The following is a 20544-nucleotide window of genomic DNA, read 5'->3' on the forward strand; positions in this document are numbered from 1 at the left end:
CTGGTTATGAACTACTTCTTTCAACTAACAGTAACTTATTTAATAGGTCAGTGGGAAAACTATTCTTGCAAAAGTGTATGGCATGATTTTAGCTTTCCATATTTATCAAGCCTGGAAATGGACTGGTTACTTTCAAGTGTCTATGTCTTGAGGCAAAAAGGTCAGTTGTTTTCCAAATATCTGTGACATACTTTTGTAGAATACACCATCATAGGGGGGAAATAGATTTCTCTGTGCTTTTAAGTACTCTTGCCAAGAGTTCTTTTTGAATGCTAGCTAATGATGTTCCATCCTTACTCCTGAACAAACAACAGTAATAAAGGTTTATAGGGACCCTCCTGTTTTTCTCTAGAGGAAAGATAAAATAAGATTAAATAAAAAAGAACCTTTGCTAAAAGATGAATACTTTTAGTTAGGGGAGAGTATAAATATAACTGACAGAACAAAACATATTTAGTAGTTTAAAGGAGAAAATTCAAAAGGAGTTTCTTAAGGGGATTTCTGAAAAACCTTAAAACTGTCACTATATTCTATCTAAACTAACTTCAAGAGTTCAAATCGACAACACTCACCCATCACTGACAGATTTGATGCTTCTTATGTGTAAGGTAAGACGATTGGTTTTGTGAAGTCATCACTTTGGAAGTTTCCTTCCATTAATGAAAATCGCAAGCTCCCTGTACTTTCCCACCATTGGCTACTCTTGTCCATGTGATCCTATAAGTTCAACACAAAGGAGACTACCCAACATTCTGGAGGCATTCTTTGCTTCCTTCTGGCATCTCAAGGGTAACAGTGTAACATATTATCTGTCTACCTGTCATCCCTTGCCCTCATCATGTCACCACCCAATCTTTTCTTCTTATTATTCAATTTCTTGATGGCATTTTTTCCCATGTACATATCCATCTTTCCATGTTTATTTTATAGTTGGACTCTGACACTACTAGTCAAATGATTAATAAATTCTATTCATGTACTCAAAAAAACTCAAGAGTCATTTCCATAAGGATACACAGAACATAAAAGTCTGGCATGTTATATTTTAAAAGGTATAAAGAGCTTGGTAAATGCTATGCGTTCAGTAGAGCACTGGGCTTGGAATCAGGAAGATTCATCTTCATGAGTTCAAATCTGACTTCATATACTTATTAGCTGTGTGACCCCGGGCAAGTCACTTAACCCTCTTTGCCTCAGTTTCCTCATCTATAAAATGAGTGGGCTTTATTTTTTTGATACTTGAAAGTCCTTATTGAGGCCAGACAAATTTGTTTTCTCAGAACTTTTCAGAACATTTTGTAAGCCTGGTTCCCTCATATGAGAAATTAACTGAAAAACCCTCTTGGCCATAAGGTTTTCCTTGCTTGCATCTACTCATTTGTATTCCTAATGATTTCCTTTTGACTTCTGTATAAGAAATATATCAACTTTGAGTTAATATCAGAATGAATCTATGATGTGGACAGATTTTTTTGGCAAAGGGCCCTCTATTCTTTTACAAAACTCATCGGGTAATTGTTTAGTAGACCAGCGGTGAGGCTTTCCTCTTGGATGTTTTTCCCGTTGATGAGATTTTTTAATATTATTTTGCTATTGTTTTATTTTTTCTAGATGATAGATCCTACCAGTGGTAGCACTCATCAGATCTATTCTGACCCAGAAAGTTTCTCCAGGTTGATATTTTGAGCTATAGGTTTAACAAAAGCAGTTAGAATTTTGTTTTTTAAGTATGTCTATTTCTCATTGATATAAAAAACATTATTGATGTTACTAAAGACATAACTTTCTTGATAAAGTTTCTAGTATCAACTGTTGAGCTGCAAGGCAAATATACCATTTGTATCTTTTCTCATTGTCCATTTAAAAAAAGTGGACAATGGTGCATTGATACACTTGATTTGTGTAGACTTAATGATATGCATAGTATAATGAAGGTATTGCCAACATAATAACTACATTTCTAAAGTACTATTGAGTTCATATATATGTGAAACTGGTATCCAACTTATATCATAATCCATTGTCCTTAGCTTAATGCATCTAAAATATAAATAAAACACTTTAATTATAGATTGAGATCCCTTCAGAGATGACTGATGGTGTCTTCTGACTAAAACTCATTGAAAAGCCTTGCTGGAAATATTGTGTCTGGTATAAGCCAAATACAAAAATGAAAGCTTGACATTAAAACCATAAGGATATATTACTAGGTGGAGAATCATGTATCTGTAAATAAAGGTTTATTTTCAAATGTCTTAATGTTGTAAAAGAGAAGACAGTAAAATATTACTAAATATATGACAAATAGGCTTTGGAAATAAACTTGTGATATAAGAAATACATATAATAATTATATTCGATAAATATTTTTCTTTGTTTCCTGACCTCTATTTTATCTGTCCCTTTCTCTCCACTCACAGGGGTAATGCTCCAATTTAGGTTCTCATCACCTAATACTGGGATTATTGAAATAGCCTTCTAATTAATTTCCCTGCCTTAAGTTTCTCCTTACTCCAACATGTGCTTCAAAGACTCACCAAAGTGATTTTCCTAACTACAGATTAGACCATGTCACCTTCACCAACTCAAGTGGCTTACTATTATTTCTAAAATCAAATATAAATGCTTGTTTAGTATTTAAAGCTCTTCACAAATTGACTTCATTCTACCTTTCTAGCCTAAACACAATTAACTCCTTTCCATATACTCTATGGTCCTACCCACCTGCTTTTGTCATTCTTCACTTGGGAATTATCAAACCTTTAAGGTATCATTTAATGTTTTTCAATTCAGTTAAATAAGTTAGGAATTTTGCTAGGTCCAGGAGATTCTCAAATACTAGATAAGATCTTTTATGCCATCACTGTGAATGTTCCATCCATGAGGGCATATCTGAGCCCATCCATGGTTGCTCATCCTGTATATCTTACTGTATCATTTTATAAGGGGTTCACCTGATATTGTGGGAGCTAGTATTGCTTTCTCTTGATATGATAAAGATATCAGTGGATCATAGAGGCTATCTGTCAATTTTCCCTTACTCTCTCTCCATGACTTATTTCTCTATTCTTTTTCACTCATACTTTTTGAAGATACCTTATAACTGTTCTTCTTTATAGATGCATATTTAATGTATGATGCAGTCTACTAATACCCACCACGTGACTCTCTACTATCCATCAAGTGATACTTTATTTAGTTTTTTTTTTAAGACTGAAGTGTTCCATCACTTACAGGTCTATAAGATTCACTGGGGACAAAAAAAGTTAATAGCAAAGTAATACTTTTCCTCAAGGAGATTACATTTTAATCAAAGAAATTATGTCAATCAATCAACATATATTTAGTAAGTGCTTACTATATACAAACACTTTATTAAGCATAAAAATTGATATAGTGGCACCGTCAATAGTAATTGGGCAGTTAAGAAGAAAGGAAAGGATAATGAATTCAGTTTGGATAGGTTTAGTTTAAGATGCCTACAATTCAGATGTCCAATATGCAGCTGTAGATGCAACTTCAAGATTGAAGATCAAGATGGAGGTTAGGGCTGAACAAGTAGATACAAGGTTAAAAATACAAAATGTGAACAAATAAAATTAAAAGTATCTTGAGGGAAAGGAGCATTAACAAGTTATTGAGGTGGAGAGTGGGGTCAGGAAAATCTTCTGGTAGGAGGTAGCATTTGGTTTCAACCTTTGACAGAGCAAGTGATTCCAAGAAGCAGAGATGAGGGAGAAGGGTACAACAGACATAGGGAAGTATTTATTAAAAGGTCAAAATGGTAGGTGGAATGTTGTATAAAGGGATAATGGAAGGCCAGTTTATCTGGGAAAATGGGAACATAAGAAAAATAAAGTAAAAATAATATGGACAAAAAACTTGTAGCCCAGTTATGGAGGGCCTTAAATGCCATGTGCTCTTATGCCTTACATTCTAACGAGAGTGCCACTGATTGCCAAGTAATGTATATGGGTGTGATCTTTTCATTATACCTTATTAAATCTGATAACTTTATTGGCCTCAGCCCTTCCTTTTTCTCTCATTCATTATGAATTTTTAGAGATAGAAGGTCAATTCTTCATAACACAAAATTAAATGGAGGTGATAATTAACTATTAGATCTGTTGAGCCAGTCTCAAAGATTTATAAATGAAGTTTATGTTTTTTCAAAAAATTGACAATCTTATCTCTCCTGTCTATTCATTTCCAACCTTTTGCTTTGATTTTAGCCTTAATGGACAATGAAATCAATGCAGCATACATTATAATCAGTTGCAAAGGTACAATAAGTTTAATTTCTACTTGAGGTACTGTGAAAACCTAGTGATGGGGTTTTGAAGAGACAATGATATTAAGATAAATAAAAATAAAATATAAACATGAATATATTTTCAGGGTTGCAAATTGTGATTTTGGCACCTGGAACAAGGAATAAAATACATTCCGACCTTATACTTTAGGATGGAATGCCCCTCTATGGAGAATGTCCTATGGGGAAAGATAGAAACTTCAGACTCTTGTTCTTTATGAATGAAGACATCAGAACATACTAACACTGTTGCCAAGGCAAAAAAATCACCAGGGAAAGAAGCATGGTGGGGCTGGCCCTGTTGCTACTTTATAGGGGAACAGGTGGGATGAGTAGAAAGTATTTCATCAAGTAGCATTCTATTTTAAATAATTAAGTACTAAAATCAAATGGTTCTACCTGATGATGGAATACAAATGTTCCCTAAATTATAGATGCCTAAACCCTAAATCACCTTATAACTCTTTGTATTTGGAGTACACACATGCATAAGAATACTTAATGAAGCATTCTAATAATTATGATACACATTTCCCCCAACTTGAGCTTGTGTCTATTAAAGCATGAAAACCCTGAACCTGAGGGTCTCATGGAAGCTTGATATTCCTAACCACATGCACAATGGTAATATCACAGGGACACAAAAAGTTGTCAAGTTCATTGTCAAGATTTCTCAGTTTGCTTAACTGCTACCTTGTAGATTTGGGGCTATATGGCTTTGGACTACACAGTTTTGTAATTGCTTCTTGCAGCTGTTAAGGATTTATTTAAATAATATTTCCCTCTTTTCAACATGCTTGTCAGAGCCCACCCACATGGCTGCACAAATTGTGTCAGTTACAAATTGACTCCATGATAACCATATTTTAGCATTTGTCTCCCATATGTGCAATGTGGAAAAATGAGACTGTTCACTTCACTTTACTTTTGTAAATTGTCACTTTAGCCCTTTTAGGACATGGGAAATGGAAGAGGGAATGTAGAAGGCCATTTAAGAAGGGGAGGATTATACTAAGAGAGAGCATGATTTATGATACAGAGATGGTAAACGAAGAGTCATTCTGAAAAATGCATTGACAAAGGAGAAGGAAAATCACATCTACCACTCATCAGTTCTTCAGTATTGTGCTAGTAAAAAGTATTTTTATTTTTATTGTATTTTGTTTTTAAAAGTTACAATTTCCATTTAGATTTCTTATACAGGATTATTTTGCAATAAAGGACTTATTTCCCTTTTGAAGACTATATCTGCTTTGGCATACTTGAATTGAAATGAATTTCTGACTTTATAGCATAGGTAGTTGAGGAAATACCAAGCATGTTAAAATTCGAGAGTGCTAATAGCTGGGGAAATTGTTGGCTTTGGATTATAATGAAAATGAAATAAAATAAATATTGACCTAATCTGATTTTTTAAAGAGAGGAAAACCAGAGTAATTATATTAAAAATTAAAAGCAAGGATTCACACAAATTGAATAAAAAATAAAGAAAATTTTCAGAAAGCATTTGGGCCATTTGTGAACAAAAATAAACTGACAACATAATGTAGATGAATATTTACAAAAAATATAAAATCCCATTTTTAACAGAAAAAAATAGATTAAATAACCCACTATCAAAAAATGGCATTTTGGAAAGAATAAGACTCAAACAAAAATGAACAAAATGGATTTACAAGTGAATTCTATCAAACATTCAAATAAACATGTAGAAGAATATACCCAAGGAATGCTGAATCAAAAATATTAAATAAAATTTAAATCAATTGTTAGTCAAGATGCTTTGGCAACATATTCAAAAGAATATTGTACATTTAAAACAGATTAAATTTATACCAGAAATTCAAAATTGATTCAATAAAAGTTTTACTCTAAACTAAATGGACAATATTAACAGCAAAAATAACCACATTATCATATCAATAAATAACCCCAAAACAGCTTTTGACAAAATGTTTCTGTTAAAAAAACACAGTAGAAAACATAAAAATAAAAGAATCTTTCCTTCACATGCTAAGTATTATTGAACATCCACAGCCTTTACATATGCATTATATGTAAAGAAAAAAAGGCCAGAATCCTTTCCAATAAGATCAGGAGTAAGGCAAAAGTATCTATTATCAGTATTATGTTTCTAGAATTGTAACAAATTATAATTCAAAATAACAAGAAAATGAAATAAATTAATAAATACAGGAAAAGAAAAAATGATCACTTTTTACATATAATATGGTGGGTCTTTGTTCATAATCCAACTAAAAATTAATTGAAATAATAACTTTTGCAAAACTATAGTGTATAAAATAAATCCACATCAACACCACCATTTCAGTTTATTATGAACAAAATTTGACAAAAAGATGCAGAAATGGGAAATCTATTCAAAATTATTATAAAATGTATAGAATATTTTAATATTTCTATTCAAAAGAACTACAAAATATACAAAATAGTTTTGAGTATACCATGGAATACATTGGAATGATATAATTAAAACACACTTTATAGAAATAAAGACAACTCAAAAAAATGAAGTTTAAAAAAGTATGCTTCGATCTGCATTCAGACTCCATTAGTTCTTTCTCTGGAAGTAGTTAGCATTTTTTCATCATAAGTTCTTTGGAATTCTCTTAAATCATTATATTCCTAAGAATAGCTAAATCATTCAGAGTTGATTACCATACAATATTCCTGTTACTGTGAACAATGTTTTTCTGGTTCTTCTCACTTTACTTTGCATTAGTTCATATAAGTATTTCCAGATTTTTTTGGAGAACAATCTCCTTGTCATTTCTTATACCACAATAGTCTTCCATTATAATCATTTACCACAACTTGTTCAGTCTTTCCACAATTTATTGTCATCCCCTAAATTGGCAATCCTTTGCCACCACAAAAAAACACCATCCTATAAATATTTTTTGTTCATATAGGTCATCTTCCTTTTTTATCTCTTTGGACTATAGATCTAGTAGTGGTATTGCTAGTTCAAAGGGTATACACAGTTTTATAGCTCTTTGGGCCTAGTTCCAAATTGCTCTCTATAATGGTTGGATTAGTTCACCACTCAATCAGTAATGCATTAATGTGCCAATTTTCTGACATCCTCTACATATGTCATTTTCTTTTTCTGTCATATTAGACAATCTGATAGATGTGAAGTGGGATTAAGAGTTGTTTTAATTTGCATTTCTCTAATCAATAGTAATTTAGAGCAGTTTTTCCTATGACTATAGATAGATCAGATTTTTTCTGAAAATTGCCTGCTCATATCCTTTTGACCATTTATCAAGTGGGAAATAACTTGCAGTTTAAAAATTTGACCTACATCTCTCTACATAAACATGTTGTAAATACCCACCCCCACCCCATTTTCTGCTTTTCTTCTAATCTTGGCTGCATTGGTTTTGTTTGTGCAAAATCATCTTAATTTAATGTAATCAAAATTATCCAGTTTATATCTCATAACGTTCTCTATCTCTTACTTGGTCATAAATTCTTCCCTTATCCATCAATCTCACAGGTAAACTATTCTGTGCTCCTCTGATTTGCTTATCATCACCCTTTATGTCTAAATGATATACTCATTTTGACCTTATCTTGAAGGCTTTGCAGTATGAGATGATAGTTTTTACCTAGTTTCCACCAAAATGCTTCCCAGTTTTCCCAGTAATTTTTCTCAAATAGTGAATTCTTTTCCCAAAGACTATCTTTGGGTTTATCAAGTGCTTGATTCCTGTGGTCATTTATTACTATGTAATGTATTCCTAATCTGTCCCACTGATCTTTCATTCTATTTCTTAGACATACCACATCTTTTTGATGATTAGTGCTTTGTAATACAGTTTGAGATCTGGTATGGTAAGCCACAGGTGTATGCATTTTTGGACTAAATCCTGTAGAACCCTCAGCTTCTTTGAAATCACAACTCAGGCATCATCTCTTACCTTGAATCTTTCTCATTCATGCAGTTATTAGCATACATTTATTCTTAAAATTAATTTATATAGGCTTTGATATTTCTAAGGTTTTAATTGAATTATATTCTTTCATTTTCCATGGCATTTTATGAGGGTTGTTCTCTGCAATCATTTTATAATTCTTGTTCAAATACAAACCTGGGAAATGTATACAATCAATTTAACTTTTATTAAAGGTAGTCTCTTTAATCCATGGCCCTTCACAATACATTTAGAGAATCTACACATTATTCTTCATTTAGGCAATCATAACTGTACATGTTATTAATGTTTTCATTTAAAATGGAAGCATTGAGGAAGGAAGGAAGAAGGAAGGAAAGAAGGTAGGAAGGAAGGAAGGTAGGGAGGGAAGGAAGGAAGGAAGGAAGGAAGGAAGGAAGGAAGGAAGGAAAGGAAAGAAGGAAGGAAGTAAAGACTGAAGGAAGGAAGAAGGAAGGAGAGCAGATTTGAGAGAGTTAGAAGCCACTAATAGACTAGTGTGGCAAATTCCCCAGCCAAGAGAGTCCACAGTGTTGACAGGATGGATCTGTGGATTGGGAGAGCACTCAGCATGTGGAACTTCACTAGAACAGACCAGAACATGACAGGCAGCAGAACCCAGCCAGTGAACTGGGCTGGGAGAGTACTAGGCATACAAAACTAAACCATACCTGAGTGGAGCAAGAGCAACCCCAAGACAGAAGTTCTGGGTACAGTGGCAATCCCCAGGCCTCACAGGCCAGGATGGGAGTCTGTTGGACCTATGGGAGAAACCAGCCCAGAGCCTATGGCCATGAAAGCAACTAGCCCTGAGGCTTGCAGCCTACAGTCTAAAGGTTTGAAACTCATTTTCTTGAACTTCTGGGAGCCATGATGACCAGGCAAGCTTGCTCTCATCCCTCCCTTCCTCACCCAGATAACACCACCCTGGGAGGAACCCTGGAATAGAGGAGGCAGAAGTGGGGTTTGAGTAGCCTTTTAGCTTTTAGCAGAAAGAAACAATTCAAATATCATTGAGCTATAGTCAGGATCATGAAGGACCTTGCTGCTTCTGCATTAAAAGAGAGGAGGAATTGCAATATGATATCCTGAAAGCCAAAGGAGCTTGGACTACAACCAAGGATCAACTATGCAGCAAAATTTAGCATAATTTTCCAGGGAAGAAGATGGACATTCAGTGAAATCAGGGAATTCCAGACCTTCCTGTTGAAAAGACTAGAGCTCAATGGAAAATTTGATCTTCAAACACAAAACTCAAGAGAGAAATAAAAAGGCAAACAGGGGGAAAAACCTTGATATTCAATGAAGGCAAATTGTTTACCTCCATATACAGGATTATATTGTTTGATATATGATACATCTATATCTCAATCTTGAGAATGGCACAGTTATTAAGACAATTAAAAAGGATATACTTAGACTGAGGGTGTCAGTATAAAGTAACTTACATAATGACAAAAACATAATTAAGGGGTGTAAAGGGATTGTTCTGGGAGAAGAGGTAAGGAGGAAGTAGAAAAGGGTTAATCACAAAACATGAAGAGGCACAAAAACATATTATATAAGAAGGAAAGAAGGGAGGGAGAAGAGCAGTGTATGAGCTTTACTCTCATCAGATTTGGTTCAAGGAGGCAATAACATACTTTGATAAGTAGAAATCAAACTTATCCTACAGTCAGTAGAAGGGGAAAGGGGGAAAAAAAGGAGGAGAGTTGAAAGGGAGGAAAGAAGTAGGAAGGAGAAAAGGGGAAGATAAGGGAGGGGAGTCAATAGGGAGGGAAAATTGAGGAAGGTGGTGGTCAAAAACAAAACTCTTTTGAGGAGTGGAAGGGAGAAGGGTAACATAAAAGCATAAATGGGGGAAATATGATGGAGAAAAAGACAGAGACAACAGTCATAACTGTGAATGTGAATGGTATAAACTGTCCCATAAAACAGAGGCAGATTGCAGAATGGATTTAAAATCATAATCCTACAATATGTTGCTTACAAGAAACACATTTGAAACAGGAGGATACACACAGGATAAAGGTAAAAGGCTGGAGCAGAATATATTGTGCTTCAGCTGAAGAAAAAAAAATCAGGGGTAGCAATCCTAATCTCAGACAAAGCAAAAGCAAAGAATGATCTAATTAAAAGAGATAAGGAAGGAAACTATGTCCTGCTAAAAGGCACCATAGATAATGAAGCAATATCATTACTTGACATATATGCACCAAGTGGTATAGCATACAAATTCTTAGTGGAGAAGTTAAGGGAGTTACAGGAAGAAATAGCAAAACTATACCAGTGGGGTCCCTCAACCTCCCCCTTTCTGAACTTGATAAATCTAACCCCAAAATAGACAAGAAAGAAGTTAAGGAGGTAAATAGAATTTTAGAAAAGGTAGATATGATAGACCTCTGGAGAAAACTGAATGGGAGTAGAAGGGAATATACCTTTTCCTCAGTGGTATATGCCACATATTCTAAAATTAACCATGTACTAGGGCATAAAAACCTCACAAGACAGACAGAAAGACAGAAATAGTCAAAACATCCTTTACAGATCTTGATGCAATAAAAATATTTGTAGAAAAGGACCATGGAAAGATAGATTAAAAATTAATTGGAACCTAAATGATCTAATCCTAAAGAATGAATGGGTCAAATAACAAATCATAGAAACAATTGATAACTTCATTCAGGAGAATGACAATAATGAGGCATCATACCAAAACTTATTGGATGCCGCAAAAGCAATTCTTAGGGAAAGTTTTATATCTCTAAATGCTTACATGAATAAAATAGAGAAAAAGGAGATCAATGAATTGGGCATGCTACTGAAAAAGCTAGAAAAAGAAAAAAATGAAAATCTCCAATTAAATACCAAGTTAGAAATCCTGAAAACCTAAGGAGCGATTCATAATTGAAATCAAGAAAACTATTGAACTAATGAATAAGACTAAGACTTAGTTTTATGAAAAAAATGATAAAATTGGTAAGCCTTTGGTCAATTTGTTTTAAAAAAAGAAAGAAGAAAACCAAATTATCAGTATCAAAAATGAAAAGGGTGAATTCACCTCCAATGAAGAGGAAATTATAACAATATTTAAGAATTATTTTGCACAATTTTATGTCCATAAATTTGACAGCCTTAGGGAAATGGATGAATATTTACAAAAATATAAATTGCCCAGGTTAACGGAAGAGGAAGTAAAACACCTAAATAACTCCATGTCAGAAAAAATAAATTGAGCAAGCCATCAATGAACTCCCCAGGAAAAAATGTCCATGGTGAAATGGTTTTATATGTGAATTCTATGAAACATTTAAAGATTAAGTGGAGTTCTACCAAATTCTTTTTATGGCCCAAATATGGTAGTAATACCTCAAGCAAGAAGAGTCAAAACAGGGAAAGAAAGTTATAGACCAATTTCCCTAATCACTATTGATACAAAAATTTTAAATAAAATATTAGCAAAAAGATTACAGCAACTTATCACAAGAATAATACCCTATGACCAGGTAGGACTTATTCCAGGAAATTAAGGCTAGTTCAATAGCAGCATAATTGATTGTATCAACAACAAAACTAGCAGGAACCATATGATTATCATAATAGAAGCAGAAAAAGCTTTTGACAAAATACAACCCTTGTTTCCATTAAAAACACTAGAAAGCATAGGAACAAGTAGAGCCTTCCTTAAAATTATAAGTAGCATTTACCTAAAACAATCAGCAAGCATTATATGTAATGCAGATGAGCTAGATGCATTTCCAGTAACATCAGGGGTGAAGCAAGGATGTCCATTATCACCCCTATTATTCAATTTGGTACTAGAAATGTTAGCTTTAGCAATAGGAAAAGGAAAAGAAATTGAAGAAATTAGAATAGGCAAGGAAGAAACTAGTTATCATTCTTTATAGATGATATGATGATTTATTTAGAAAATCATAGAGAATCAAGTAAAAAGCTACTTAAAATAATGAATAACTTTAGCAAAGTTCTAGGTTATAAAATAAACCCACATAAGTCCTCGACATACATATATATTACTAACAAAGCCCAATAACAAGAGATAGAAAGAGAAATTCCATTTAAATTTACTGTAGACACTATAAAATATTTGGGAGTCTACTTGCCAAGACAAACCCAGGACCCACATGAACACAATTACAAAACACTTTTCACAAAAACAAAATCAGATATAAATAAATGGAAAAACATCAGTTGCTCATGGGTGGGCCAAGCTAATATAATAAAAATCACAATTTTACCTGAATTAATTTAGTTATTCAGTACCATGCCAATCAAACTACCAAAATTATTTTACACAGCTAGATAAAATAATAAAATTCATCTGGAAGGACAAAAGTTCCAGAATATCAAGGGAATTAATGAAAAGAAATGCTAGGGAAGGTGGCCTAGCCATACCAGATATTAAACTGTATTACAAAGCAGCAGTCATCAAAACTACTTGGTACTGGCTAAGAAACAGCAAAGTTCTTGCCTTATAGTGATATAATTTCTCTGAGATATAAAATTAATTCAACATTTATTAAATACCTACTATTTACAAAGAAAAGTAATCATGACTCCTAACATTAAGGAATGTAGAAGCTAGTAAAGAAGATGAATTAGGTATACCAACAACTAGAATGCTAAATTAAACTATGATAAACACTTAAAGAGGGGAAGCTAGGTGACACAGTGGATAGAGTGCCATGCTTGGAGTCAAGAAGACTCATCTTTCTGAGTTCAAATCCAGCCTCTGACACTTACTAGCTGTGTGACCTTGGGCAAGTGGTTTAACTCTATTTGCTTCAATTTTCTCATTTCTAAAATGAGCTAGAGAAGGAAATGGCAAACCACTCCAGTATCTTTGTTATGAAAACCTCAAATGAGGTTATGTAGTGTCAGACATGACCAATAAATGACTGAACAATAACAACAAAAGTACCAGTAAGGGAAAGATTTCTTCTACCTAGGTGTAAAAAAAAACCCAAAATAAAAAAAAAAACAAAGAAGATATACTCTCTGCTAGAGAGTACAGGCTAGGTGCCTATAAAAAAGCATAAAGTAGTAGATGGGGCACTGGGTCTGGAAACAAAAAAAAAAAAACCTTAGTTCAGATTCCATCACAGACACTGACTTTGTAATCTTAGGTAAGTCACTTAACATTTCTTTGCCTCAGTTTCCACATCTGTAAAACAAGAGGAGGTGGTAAACTCAAAGGCTGTTGTAATGGCAAGAAAAGTGTGACTTTTTGTTGTCTTTCTTTTTGGAGTGCTTCTCAGCACTAAGGCAAACAATTGCCTTTGAGTCTTGCCTTTGTTTCAATCAAGAGTCTTTGATTGAATCGTGAGTCTTTGGTGACCTGCTTAAGTCACGAGAAGGCCTAAGTCACGAGTTTGAGTTGCATGGTTGTGATGCCCTCTGACCCTGAAGATGTGTATATGTACTCTGAGGTTAGCATTTTCCTTCGAGGGCTCATTCATTGGAAGAGCATTCATGTGATTTCACCAGACGAGACTCTAGGTAGCCATTAAGGAGCCCCCAGCTTTGAAAACCCAGATGTTGGTGCTTCTCTCTCTGGTAACTATGTGTGTAATATCTTGGTCAGATGGCTAGAAGCCTGTCTGCTGGTTTGTGTTATTTGCTCTGTTTGTATGATTCCTGCTTGTAATTTCTGTTTGTGTTTTCTCTGAAGTTCAGGGTGCTGACTTTTTTCCCTGAACTAAATGGATGAAATATGTATGTTGATTAAAACGAGATTGCAAACCTCTTAAAATTGCTTTCCTTAGAAAAGCAGATCAAAGAACCTTGCTAACAGCCCTCCTGTGTGCTAGTGTTATGGGTCTTACACAGCCACAGTAGCAGCAAGCAATACTGTTGTTAGAACTGGTCATGTCTTTTCCATCTCTAAATCTATGATCCCATGAAGTTAGTATACCAGCCTGATTATCCAGCTACTGTAAGTTGTGACATTGGGGATACCTAAGTGTAAACCAAAACCTCAGTGATAGACTTTCAGTTGGAAGCTTATTTTTCATTTGATGTGAATCAGAGACTTTCAACAATATGTCAGGTGCAACTAGATTATTCTTGGAATTTAGTATAATCACCAATCAATCTGGAAGTTCAGCTGTAAAGATTCTAAAATATTTTCAGCAATGTTCTAGTGTGGCCAAAGATTAGGAATTGTAAATGTTTTTCAGCTCATAGTTGAAAACAGATGAGAAACATTGGCCCCAGATTTAGAAACCCCTACAAGTAAAAGAAGGCTTTCTGTCAGGGAATTAAGCATCTGTCTCTTTTATCTTACTTAGGAATAATGTACCTGTAATTGAGATGGCTCCAGCAGATTATGCAAGAATCCCTTTGCAAGAAAAGTCATTGCCACTTTGTTGGCTTCCAAATGGTTTTAGGAAAGCCTTAAAAATCGATACCTGTTTCCTTAACTTTTTACAGACCTATCCATTGTTTTCAATAAATCTGTGTCATAGTAAAAAAAAAATCATTGACTAAAGTCCTGTTCCGGTATTCTAGCATCATTGCATGAAGGGGACCCTGAGTTCTCAAAGATTTTGTTGCAAAATAGACTTATCTCAGCAAGGTCTATATAGCTGAACAAAATGATAGGCCCAATGATGGACTGAGGGCCTGCTGTCTGAGGCCCACATTATTTAAGTTTAGCTAAATTAAGTTCCATCAACAAAAAGTTGACCACCAAATGACTTTATATGTGTATATGTGTGCATTTAAACATAATGCGTGCTTTTGTGTGCTTATGAATCGGTAATTTCAGTGGTACAGGAATCTTCTGGATAATGAAATATCCTCTACCAATGCAGGTTGGCAACTTACAGTCTTTGAGAATTTCCTAGAGTATTGAAATTTCAAAGTAAGTGACTCTTCTTCTCTCCCTCCCTTCCCCTCCCCTCTATCTCTGTCTCTGTCTGTCTCTCCCTTGCTCTTTCTATCTTGTCTCTGTCTTTGTCTCTCTGTGTCTCTGTCTGTCTCTTTTTCTCTGGGTCTCTCTCTATTTTTGGTTCTCTGTGTGTGTCTCTCTCTGTCTCTTGTTATCCCCACTTCAACCCTACTCCTTCTCTTTCTCTTTTTTATGCTGCCCCTCTCCATCTCATATATATATATATATATATATATATATATATATATATATATATATATATGCATGTGCATATAAATGGTGACAGCAGCATCTTTTGCAAGGGGGTTCTTGAATTCTGTGTAGCAATTTACATAATCAGATTCAGCCATTTGAACTGCAGCCACTTTCATCCTAGTGAGGATGAGAGAGCAGGATGCTTTTTTTCCCTACTAGGCAACCTGCTTTTACTTAAAAGATTTCTTAAATGTGTGGTCAATGACCCCCATCTGTTTTTAGCTGTGAGATGAAAAACATTAAAGTCCCTACTTTTGGCCCCCTAGACTGCTTCTGGAATTATTCTTCCCCCCCCCCCGAATCCTCATAACTGAACCAATTGATTCATTAGGAATTGTATTAAGTTCTCTCCTATACATATATGCACATGTAAGTATATGTATAAAATCATTCTTAGAAAATCTTTTTTAAGAACCTACTACTAGTGTCATAGGATAATAGATTTAGGGTTCAAGCTACTTTGCAGGACAATGAGTGCAATGTCTTCATTTCCATTTGCCCAGGATCACAGAGCTAATTGGTGTTTGAAGTGGGGCTCAAACCTACATCTTACTAATTCCAAACCCAGTAAACGGTAGGCAGTGTAACCCAGCCTTGCTAGGCCACACTGACATTCAAAGGAAGAACTTTTGTTGGACTTTGGTGAAAAGAATGCTCACAATGATGAAATTACAGATTTTCTAAAAGATTTTTGTTTTTCTAAAACAAAACTACATCTGAACAAAATCATGTTTATGTAGTGTCTTAGAGTATATAAAACGCTTTCTTCACGATAACCTTGTTGAAAAATAATTTTTGGACATACCTAAAATGGGAATTTGTTTTATTTGGCTGTATATGTTTGTAACAGGGATTTTATTTTTCTTACTTTCTCACCTTAGAAGGAGGGGAAAGCTGAAAGGGAAATAACATGGACCTGAACAATAAACTAAAATTTAATTTTAAAAGAAGTCTGGTCTTGAGAAACATTGTCAAAGAAGAATCAATAAGACTTGGTTACTGACAGGAAATAAGGAATGACAGAATAAGAAGTCCAAATTGACTCTGACATTCAGATCCTGAGACAATGGTGTTTCCATTGACAGGAATAAGGAAGTCAGACTGGAAGAACTATTTTGACAGTTGTTATGAAAAGACTTTCTGTCTATGTTAAAAAATTCTGTTCATTTTTCTCTTTAAAAAGAAGAAAAACAAATGCTAGTCTTCAAACAGAACAATATCACAGACTCTGAGACATCACATTGTTTATAGGTAGCAGAACCATCATAGAAGACAATGCTAGTTTTTAGGTCTTACACAAAAATTTTGTTGGCAATTTTACTCATCTGACACTTAATTTCTTTTCAGATGGATTACAAGATTTTGCTCCTCTATTATACCATCTATTTGTGATACTTCAGTATTTTAAAGAATGCAATTTCACTGTGTGTCTATATCTTCGTCCTATGCAGATAGCTGTCCCTCTACGACTTTGCAAATTGTCTTTGAAAGCTGTGAATCAATCATCCTGGGGACAATGTAGTTAGGAACCCCTTAGTTTGGCTAGGCTGGTCCTTGGACAATGACACAGCCCATCACTAGCCCATGTTAGAAACATTCCAGCTTGTGAGGACTTTTCAAAGCTTGTGTTCTGTTGGCATAGCTTTCAAGAACCCAGGGTCACCTTCATGCCATAGCAAGGCATCAGACAAAGACTTTATTTGTCCAAGCTATCTTAAAAATAGCACCTCCCAATCTCTCTATTAAAGGCACTTCAAATTTAAATGTATGTAAAAGTTAAAATGTAGTCTCACTTATCTATTCAGTCCTGGACTGTCATTTTAAGGACTTGAGGAAAAGCTCCTTTGGAGGCAGATGGCTAAAAAATCTGCTGGCCAAATTTTCAGGCTCATCATTATTTTATTCTATTAATTAAAAAGCATTAGCTTTTTTCCCCCATCTTTCCCAACGCTTTTGAAAAACAAAAGGAAAAGGAAAAGAAAACCTGGTAACAAATATGCATCATCACACAAAACAAATCTACATATTACCTTTGTCTGGAAATATGACTGATTCTTTACCCAGAACTTACTGCCTCTCTTAAGCGATGGATAGAACGTATCATCATCATCATCATTATTCATCCTCTGGAATCACTGGTGGTCCTTGCATTGATCAGAGTTCTTACATCTTTCAAAGTGGTCTTTGCAATGTAACTGCTATTCTACAAATTAATCTCCTGGTTTTCCTCAATTTGTTTTCCATCAATTTATGCAACATTTCCCATGTGTCTCAGGAACCATCTTTTTTTTTCTTTTTTCCATTTTTATGCCATAATAGTATTCCATCCCATTCACATACTACAATTTGTTCAATCATGAAGAGCCACTTAGTACAAAAAAGGCCTACTACGAACATTTCATACAATTAATTATGTTGACTCTTATATTTGGTCTAAAATCACCTGGTATTTGTTAATTTCCAACCTAAAACATTAAAGGAAGTAAAAATTTAATGGGAAAATAATAAATGTGGATTGCTGATAAAAACATATTTTTAAACTGAACAATTTTATGGTTTCACAACTTATATACCAATTTCTAAGAACTAGGAATTTTCTGTATTAACTTGTATGACACTCAATATGACCAAATCATATTATATGGAAATCCTGACTTTTTGCATAAAAAAGGGGGGAGCAATTTGGATGACATCTGATTGAATGACAGATATTATAATTAACTGCATTGTTCCCCAAATTGAAGAGGTATCATGGCGTAGTGGACAGAGTGATGGACTTGAATTTCAGGAAGACCTGGATTCAAATTCTACCTCTCATATTTACAAGCTATGTTACTTTGAGTAAGTCACTTAACCCCTCAAAGATTCAGTTCCTTTATCTATAAAATGAGGGGGTTGGACTACATGATCTTCCAATTCCAAGTCTCTGGTCCCATGAGCTGAAAGGCCATGAGCAAGAAGGCCATGGTCAAGATTGAGCTTGGGAAGTACAGCTTCCACATAATAGGGGTTTGGGGTGCAGCTTCCTTGTGGGCTGGAAAATATACATAAAATCTATTGGCCCTCCCTTCATATCAGAGACATCTGAATTATTATGGTATTAAATGATAAAATATGTTGATATTATATAATACTATACATATATTTTATGCATTTTTGAGTTTCTAAATTTTTTCTCTATCATGTTCTGGCCTTCACTCATTGTCTGTAGCTTCCACAAAACTCCCCCCAAATTTCCATTTAATTTCTTGTGCCAACCTGCGATGTATCAAAGCCATGATGGAGAAAGTGACGATATGTAAGGTATAACTGTACATTGTATTCCATTGAAATCATAGGGTTTTGGCTTGTACATTTGTAAGGTCATGCTTATTTGTAGTTATAACCATAACTGAGAGGGGTTTTATTCAAATATATTTTAGATTAATAACTTAAGAATATGAAACCATAATAACAGATGCCAACAAGCGAAGATGAGACATAATTGGACAATGATTTTTTTTTAAAAACCCCGGATTTAAATTGAAATTAGAATAGCAAGTCTAATATAAAAGTGAAATAAACAACTGATGTAATATGACTAGTGTATGCCCTAACTATGAAAACTGAGAAAAGAATAAGGAAGTCTGTGCATTCTATAAGTCTTTTAGTAATGTATAAAATTGAAAATGTTAAAGACTTCTGTTTCCAGCAGGATCCCAAGCTTTTTCAATTTTTTATCCCTCTGGGTTGCTATATTTTCATTTTTATTACCATTCACAAGAAGTTTTTGTTGTTTTTGGTTCAGACCTCTGATTTTACTGCTGTGGAGATCTGTCAATGAGAAAGATCCCTGGATAAATGCAAATCAATACATGTTCTGCAATTTATAGTTAGAGAATTTCCTGGGGCATTGAGAGATTGCGTTGGTAACTAAGGTGGGGCTCCAGGTTGGGCCAATGAAGGGATCTTTGATCCCAAGTAGGCCCCAAACACCTAACTACTATGTGCTAAGCCAATGTGGGCGTGAAGCCCTCAGGGTCCTAAGGGGAGCTGCTAAGACCAGAGCCAATAGCAAGAGCTTAAGTTCTTGTCACTCAGATGCCGTTTGACGACTGATGACGGCTAAAGAGTGCATAAAAAGAGAAGACAGAGCTATTTGCTTAGGGCTCTCATTCTTGAAGGTGTGTTGATGTGGAGACTCTGGGCAGCTGCAGTTAAGAGCCCTCCAGCTTGTAAACCCGGACATTTGGACTTTATTAAACTCTGGTAACTATGCACCAAGATTTGAATCAGAGAAGGTCTGTCTGTCGATGTTTGCAATTTGTTTGTGTTTGCTCTGAAGTTCAGGGTGCTGGCTTTTTCCCTTGAACTAAGTGAATGATACATGTATGTTTGATTAAAGTGACATTGTTAACTCCTTAATGTTGCTTTCCTTAGTAAAGCAGATCAAAAGAACCTGGGCTTGCAGCATTTTGTGTGCTGGCTGTTGTTGGTTTTACACAGCCACAGTAGCTGCTGGCTGATTTATTGCAACAGAAATCGTGACTTTTCCATGATCACACAATAAAGGTCAGAGGAAGCCCTGAACCCAGGTCTATTCTGACTGAGGCTGGCTCTCTATCTAGTATACCACACTGGCTCTCAAAAGGATACCTCATTTAAAAATATAATTTATAAATATATGCGTACATATATGTGCGTACATATATATGTATAAACATGCATGCATATATGCACATATTTGTTTGTATATGTATACACATACATATATTTGTATACCCATGCACAGGATAACTAGGTGGTACAGTGGATAAAGTGATGGGTCTGAAGTCAGGAATACTCATCTTCCTGAGTTTGAATCTGGCCTCAGACCCTAACTAGCTGTGCAAACCTGGGCAAGTCACTTCATCCTGTTTGCCTCAGTTTCCTTACCTGTGAAATGAGTTGGATTAAGAAATGGTAAAACAACACAGTATTTTTGCCAAGGAAATACCAAATGGGGTCATGAAGAGTCAGACATGAGTGAACAATACATACACACACGTGTGTATGTCTATGTATGTATGTACATATATGCACATATATACATATATAAATACACATGTCAACAACATCATTCATGG

The sequence above is a fragment of the Trichosurus vulpecula genome, chromosome 6 (assembly GCF_011100635.1).
Source record: "Trichosurus vulpecula isolate mTriVul1 chromosome 6, mTriVul1.pri, whole genome shotgun sequence".
NCBI lineage: Eukaryota > Metazoa > Chordata > Mammalia > Diprotodontia > Phalangeridae > Trichosurus > Trichosurus vulpecula.